This window comes from Chiloscyllium plagiosum, unplaced genomic scaffold (assembly GCF_037043375.1).
Source record: "Chiloscyllium plagiosum isolate Xiang-an unplaced genomic scaffold, Cpla_swu_hap1 HiC_scaffold_37, whole genome shotgun sequence".
Taxonomy (NCBI): domain Eukaryota; kingdom Metazoa; phylum Chordata; class Chondrichthyes; order Orectolobiformes; family Hemiscylliidae; genus Chiloscyllium; species Chiloscyllium plagiosum.
Genome location: NW_028270175.1, coordinates 95,233,362 through 95,241,155, shown reverse-complemented (window position 1 = coordinate 95,241,155; position 7,794 = coordinate 95,233,362).

Here is a 7,794-nt window from a genome sequence, read left to right as displayed (position 1 = left end):
AAAACCGACCTAGATTGCACCTCCTCCCACCATGCCCCCTGTAAAAACGCCATCCCATATTCTCAATTCCTTCACCTTCCTCCGCATCTTCTCCCAGGTGGACCAATTCCAATACCGAACAACCCAGATGGCCTCCTTCGTCACAGTCCGCAATTTTCCCTCAGACGTGGTTGACGATGCTCTCCACCACATCTCATCCACTTCCCGCTCTTCCGCCCTTGAACTCCGCCCCTCCAATCGCCACGAGGACAGAACCCCACTGGTTCTCACCTACCACCCCACCAACCTCCAGATATCGTATCATCCTTCGTCATTTCTGCCACCTCCAAACAGACCCCACCACCAAGTATATGTTTCCCTCCCCTCCCCTGGAAAGACTCCCTCCGCGACTCCCTTGTCAGTTTCACAACCCCCACGAACTCAAACTCCACTCCCAGCACCTTCCCCTGCAACCGCAAGAAATGCCCCTTGCGCCCAAAACTCCCCCTCACTTCCCTCCAAGGACCCAGGGGATCCTCCCATATCCGTCACAAATTCACCTGCACCTCAATACACAACATTTACTGTATCCACTGCACCTGATGTGGCCTCCTCTACATTGCGGAGTCAGGCCGCTTACTGGCGGAACATTTCAGAGAACCCCTCTGGGACACCCGCACCAAACAACCCAGCCGCCCTTTGGCTGAACACTTTAACTCCCCCTCCCACTCCACCAAGGACATTCAGGTCCTAGGCCTTCTCCATCGCCAGACCATGGCAAGAGATGCCTGGAGGAAGAGCACCTCATCTTCCGCCTAGGAACCCTCCAACCACAAGAGATGGATGCAGATATCTCCAGCTTCCACATTTCCCCTCCCCCCACCTTATCTCAGTGCCAACCCTCGGACTCAACACCGCCTTCTTGACCTGCAATCTTCTTCCTGACCTCTCCGCGCCCTCACTCTCTCCGACCTATCACCCTCACCTTAACCTCCTTCCACCTACGCATTCCCAACGCCCCTCCCCAAGTCCCTCCTTCCTACCTTTTATCTTAGCCTGCTTGGCACACCCTCCTCATTCATGAAGAAGGGTTTATGCTCGAAACGTCGATTCTCCTGATCCTTGGAAGCTGCCTGACCTGTTGCGCTTTTCCAGCAACACATTTTCCAGCTCTGATCTCCAGCATCTGCAGTCCTCACTTTCTCCTACACGAAATAGAGCTTAGTAACATGGTGTGAAGACAACAATCTTTCCCTCAATGTCAGCAAAACAAGGGAACTGGACATTGACTTCATGAATTGGACTGAAGGACACACACTGGTCTCTGTCATTGGTGCTGATGTGGAGGTGATGGACAGCTTCAAGTTCCGAGTAATAAATATCACAAACAATCAGTCTATCCATGTCAACTCTCCAGCCAAGAAAGCACATCAATGCATCTACCACCTCAGATGGGGAAGAAAATTTAGCATTTTGGCAATGACTCTGATCAATTTTAATATTGCACTGCAGAAAACATTCTATCCAGACGCTTCGTATGGCAACTGCTCTGGCAGTACTGCAAGAAATTGCAGAGATGCATGTACCTAACTCAATCCATCAGGCAAATCATATTTCCTGCCATTGATTCAGTCTTGAATTCCCACTGCTTCAGGAATGCAGCCAACACAATCAAAGGCCCCTCCCACCACCGCAATGCTCTTTACCAACCTCTTCCATCGGACAGAAGATACAAATCTTTGAAAATACGCACCAATGGATTCAGGAACAATTTCTTCCGTGCTGTTATCAAACTTATGAATGGACCTGTCATATATAGAGTTGATCCCTTTCTGCACCTGTTTAAAAGCTGTGAAACTATATTAAACTGATGTCCTTATGTAAGGTATGATTTGTACTGGAGAGAATGCAGCACAATATGCTTCACTGTTTCTCAGAATGTATGACTATCATAAAACAAGCAAAATCAATCTGCATCCCACACATCTGGGTCTGGTCTGCTCGATAACACTTTAAACCTATGTCTTCTGTGGTTTGTGTAAAAGACTTCCATTATCCATTACTTCCATGCCTGTCATAATTTCGAAAGTGTCTATTTCGTATCCCTCAGCCTCGACGTTCATGTGAAAGAAATGATTTATTATATTGTCCCGCATCATTTATGATGGGAGCTGGCAGGACTGCAGATATTATGTCTGATCCGTGAGTGATAAAGTCAATTAGCCTTGACTATCCGTTGCTTCTTATGGTTTCTGGCATGCAACTATTTCTGTGTCGTAGCTTCATCAGGTTGACACCTTACGTTTAGATATACTAAGTGTACGCACTCACAGAACATAGAACATAGAAAAGTACAACACAGAACAGGCCCTTTGGCCCACGAGATTTAATCCTAATGTCAATTATACTAACTTAACCTACGCACCCCTCAACTCACTGCTATCCAGGAGTCGCACCAATGTCCCCAATGATTCTGCTTCCATGACCACAGCTGGCAACCGATTCCATGCATTCACAACTCTCTGCGTAAAGAAACTACCTCTGACATCTCCTTTATTCCTTCCTTCTAATCTCTTCAAACTATGACTTCTCATACCAGTCAATCCTGTCCGGGGGAAACGTCTCTTCCTATTGATTGTATCTATTCCACACATTATTTTCTATCCCTCTATCAGGTCTCCACTCTTCCTCCTTCTCTCCAGAGAGAAAAGTCCGAGCTTATTCCAACTTTCTTCATAAGGCAAGCCCTCCAGTCCAGGCAGCATCGTGGTAAACCTTCTTCGCGATTTCTCCGAAGCCTCGGCATTTTCCTATAGTAGGGCGGCCAGAACTGGACACAATATTCAAAGAGTGGTTTCATCAGGGACTTGTAGAGCTGCAGCAAAACCTCGCAGCTCTTAACCTCAATCCCCCTTATTGAAAACCAATACTCCATATGCTTTCTTAATAACCCTATCCACTTGGGTGGCAACTTTGAGGGATCTATGTACTTGCATACCCAGATCCCTCTGCTCATCCACACTACCAAGGAACCTGCCTTTAAGCTTATATTCAGCATTCGTGTTCCTCCTTCCAAAATGCATCAGTTCGCGTTTATCCAGGTTGAATTCCATCTGCCATGCCCAGATCTGCATCCTATCTATGTTGCGCTGCAGCCTGAAGTAGCCGTCTATATGTTCTCCATAATTAGGTAGAATTAACTTGCAGTGCAGCTTGCTCAGCACCACAGTCACAAACATTCTCTGTCTCCACCATCCACACTCAGTAGCAGTGGAATACATCACTGACAAGATGCACTGTAGAAATTCCCCAAAATTCCTCACAGAGCAGCTTCCAGAACCACAGCATTATCGCGTGGAACACTGAGCACAGCAGATAGATGGGACACCAGTTGACAATTCCACATCAAGCCACTCACCAGCCTGGCTCGGAAAAACGTCTCAGTTCCACAAGCGCCATTGTTTTGAAATCCTCGAACTCCCTCCCTTACATCATTATGGGTTTATCTAGATAAAATGAATGGCAGCAGTTCAAGACGCTAACTCATCGTCAATTTCGCCAGCACAATTATATCTGAGTAATACGTGGTAACCCAGCGGCAATGAGTCAAACACGTTAATGAACCACAAAATAAAGGTCACTGTTTGAAACCTACGTGCTCCAATGCTGAGCTTTTGAATAAATTGTGTCCATATTCGAGAAAATTGAAATACGATTTCATTTGAATGCATCAAATTCTGAACAGGCTTCAGAGGGTAGATGGTGAGAAACTGATCCCGTGGGTCTGGGTATCTATAACACGATAACACAGTCTCAGGAGTTGCTGAAAAGCTCAGCAGGCCTGACAGAATCTGTGAACAGAAGTCAGTGTTAAAGTTACACCATTTACAGATCTTTTGCTTATTATTGACACACCCTCAGGGTAAGGGCAGTTTATTTGGGAATGAGATGAGGAGAGAGCGATTAACTCTAAGGCTTCTGAGTCTTTAATATTCTCTGTCCCTGACGATTGTTGATGCACCCTCATTGAGTGCATTTCAGATTGGAAGACACAGATTGCTGGTTTCTCAGGGAGTCACGGGATATGTGGATTGCACAGGAAACTGGATATGAAATCTAAGTTTAGCTTTGATTGGATTGACTACTAGAACAGACTGAACATGTTACACAGGCTCTCATTTTTTCTTCAGCGTTAACCCCATTCCAATTGTTCAGTAATTATTACTTTTCTAACTTCCTACCGCTCTGCTGAATTCCCCTACTCTCATAACACACGAGCTAACCTTTCCCTTCTCTCGGCAGATGTTGCATGACCTTATCAGATTCCTCTGAATGGTCTGTGTTTATTTCAGAGAGAATTATAACTCTTTTGTGAGAGAAAACATTCTCCAAACCGATTCCTTTAATTCTAATTGTTCACAGAGAAAGGAGGCATTGTTCTGTCCAAATGCATTACATGCTCATGAGGGCATAAATATATTGTGATGATTTTTAAAATAAAATATATTAAACATAATGAAATTCATGATGAAGACACTAGACCCAATTCGATCTGTAAGGGGCAGGAATTCAGTCATGCGAGGTGAAAGTGAGGACTGCAGATGCTGTAGATCAGTGTCAAGATTAGAGTAATGCAGGAAAAGCACAGCAGGTCAGGTAACATCCGAGGAGCAGGAGAGTCGACATTTCGGGCAAAACACCATCATGGGGAATGAGGCTGGGAGTGTCCATCGTGGACAGATAAATGGGAGGGAGTGGGACTGCGGAGAAGGGAGCGGAGAGCGCTGGAACTGGGATAAGGTGGTCGGAGGAGGAAATCAGGCAAATGGTAAAGGCCACATTGATGCCCTGGGGCTGGATGTTCCTGAGGACGAAGATCAGGAGTTCTTCCTCCAGGCGCCGGGTGGTGAGTGAGTGGTGATAGAGAAGTTCCTGGTCCTGCATGTCCTCGGCAGATTCGGAAGGGGATTCAATTCTCCCTCCGCCTGTTGTTGTTTTGTATGTTGCTCCTGACCCATCACAACAGGGATCTGAGTGAATGCGCAAACAACCTCTCTCTATGTATTTCATTCAAAATAATGTCAATAACAGGACGGATTAAAACAAAATGCAAACTGTGTTCAGTGCTGGATGTAGGGAATCATGTTACTGTAGAGCCTTTACAGCACTGAGATCAGGCTTTCGGCCCATCATTCACAAACCAGTCTGCACTCCCTCTTGAAACCTTTCCAATTACACAGATCCCTGTCTGATTGAAGACTGTGTGTGTGGAGTTTGCACATTCTCCCCGTGTCTGCGTGAGTTTCCTCTGGGTGCTCCAGTTTCCTCGCACAGTCCAAAGATGCGCAGGTTAGGGTGAATTTGCAACACTCAATAGTCAATAGTGTCCAGGGAAGTGTTGGTTATATGGTTAGCCATGAGAAATGTGGGGTTACAGGAATAGCGTAGAGGGTGAGACTTGGTGGGATGCATGATGAGCCGAATAGCCTGTTTCTACACTGTAAGAATTTTATGATCCTATACTCCATCCCATCTATATCTGTGGATGAAGAGGATTATCACCTGATCAAATATCCCCTTCAATGGGTCAACGTTTGTTTTCTATCTGACAAAGAACTGCAGACGTTGCAGATCTGAGAGACAGCACAAAAATTGCTGGGAAACTCAGCAGGTCCGGCAGCATTTGTGGGGAGTTAACCTTTTGGATCCAGTGATTGTTCTTAAGGGCTGAAGGCTTCTGATTCTGGTGTTTTCAGACCTGTTGACGTTTTACAAGCAATTTCTTGTTTTGCTTTCATCCCCAGTTCAGTTGGTGACGATCACGGCCTTGTTATGTGTGTTTGGGAAAAGGGGCAGCTTCGCTGCTAGCGCGGTGGTGGTGTAGTGGTGAGCCTAGCTGCCTTTCAAACAGTTGATCTGGGTTTGATTCCGAGCCATCGCAGTGTCGTGGCTATTCCTGTGGTTTTGCAAGGAAAAGTCTTGAGCACCAACGTTGCATTCTGTGGCAAAATGGATTTGTCAGGTTGCTTTAGGGTTTTCATGGCGATGGTTCCTGTTAATTGCCGTGACAATCCGGGCAGCGTTGCTCGAAAGCTTTCCACCCTGCTTCCCATAGCTTATTTGAATATTGTTCGCAACATAAGGTTCGTTTTGTTTTGTTCGAAAAGTGAGAGATTGCTATCGTCAGAAACCTTAAATAATTACAGAAGCCGCTGGAAATTCGGAACAGATCCAACAGCTTCTATCGTGGACAGGAAGGAGGTTTAAATGCGTCAAATTTCTTCAAGGTTAAAGTACATTCGCACCACAAAACTATTTGGAAGCTTAAGAATTGCAAACATCACATTATACCTTTTCCTCATCCGTTCACGTTTCACAATATCATTCCGGTAGCAGGAAGGCCAGATTTGTGTGGTTTATACAATGTTACTATATTCGAACATTGACTGTTTCGTAATTAAATGATGTTTCATTTCGTTCAGTTTTCCAATAGAGTTGAGTTAGTTAACACTTTGTTTTTTGTTTGTGTTACAACGATAGTGCGAAGTAAATTGTGTTTCGATTCAAGCCTGGAAGTTTCACCAATTGAATTGCATTGCCGTACATTTGCCTTCAGGGGAAAAGAAAAAGGGACCTAGACCATCTTCTTAACTCATAGGAGTTTGATCTGGTTCAAAACATCCTCAATTTCGGTCAATAAATGTTCCTACAGTCCGCAACAATGATTTTCACAGATGAGAGGAGGATGCACAGACATCGTTATTAATTGGTATGACCTCGGACATGAGACGTTTGGGAATGATACACCTCAGACCATCGACTGTCTGCTCAGCCAAGATTAAAGGCCTGGAATCCGGCAAAATTGGGAACAGTGCAATTCCCAGGAGACTGAAAGGTTACAGGCGACTGACTGTGTGGAGTTTGCACGTTCTCCCCGTGTCTGCGTGGTTTCCTCCGGGTGCTCCGGTTTCCTCCCACATTCACAAAGATGTGCGGGTCAGGTGAATTGGCCATGCTAAATTGCCCGCAGTGTTAGGTTAAAGGGGTATGGGTAGGGGTATGGGTGGGTTGCGCTTCGGCGGGTCGGTGTGGACTTGTTGGGCCGAAGGGCCTGTTTCCACACTGTAAGTGATCTAATCTAAAGTAATCTAAAAAAAAGTTACTAACAGAGAGGGAGGTGGAGATTCGGGAACAGAACTACAGGGACATTCCGCTCTGATCACTGACCCTTCACCGTCAGTATATCCAGTGCCAGGAATGACTGCCATTGGTCAGAATGACAAAATGTTATTATGGAAAATAAAGAGCATGAAAGCAAGGGAAGTCTTAAAGCATGAACCCCACTGGCGATCTGTTGCAAGGGGTCTGTAGAATGCAGGATGAGATAAGAATAGTGGAATTCTCACACACCAATGAGCAAAGAAAGGTTGACGCTGAAAGGTCTCGATGGTGAGATTAGATTACAGTTAGTAAAGTTAGGCTTCCTGTTAAGTATCATTATGACTCGATTAGGAACATAAATATTTGGGATATGACATTAAGTATCAAATTAATAGTTAATAGAGTCAGCCTGATTGAGATTATTGACAATAAATAACTAATTATGGCATCGGCAAAATATGAAGTAGGGTCTGGAATGAAAGACCATTATTGCGAAAGCTGATATTAAATATCTAACCGTCACATGAGAATAACGTTAAGTAGAATGAACAATTAAAGAGATGATGGGAACTAACATCACTGGTTTATTGTGTAGCGAGTGTGAGGTACTTTGATTAATATATTTAGACATGCTGATAAGCAAACAAAGCGTGG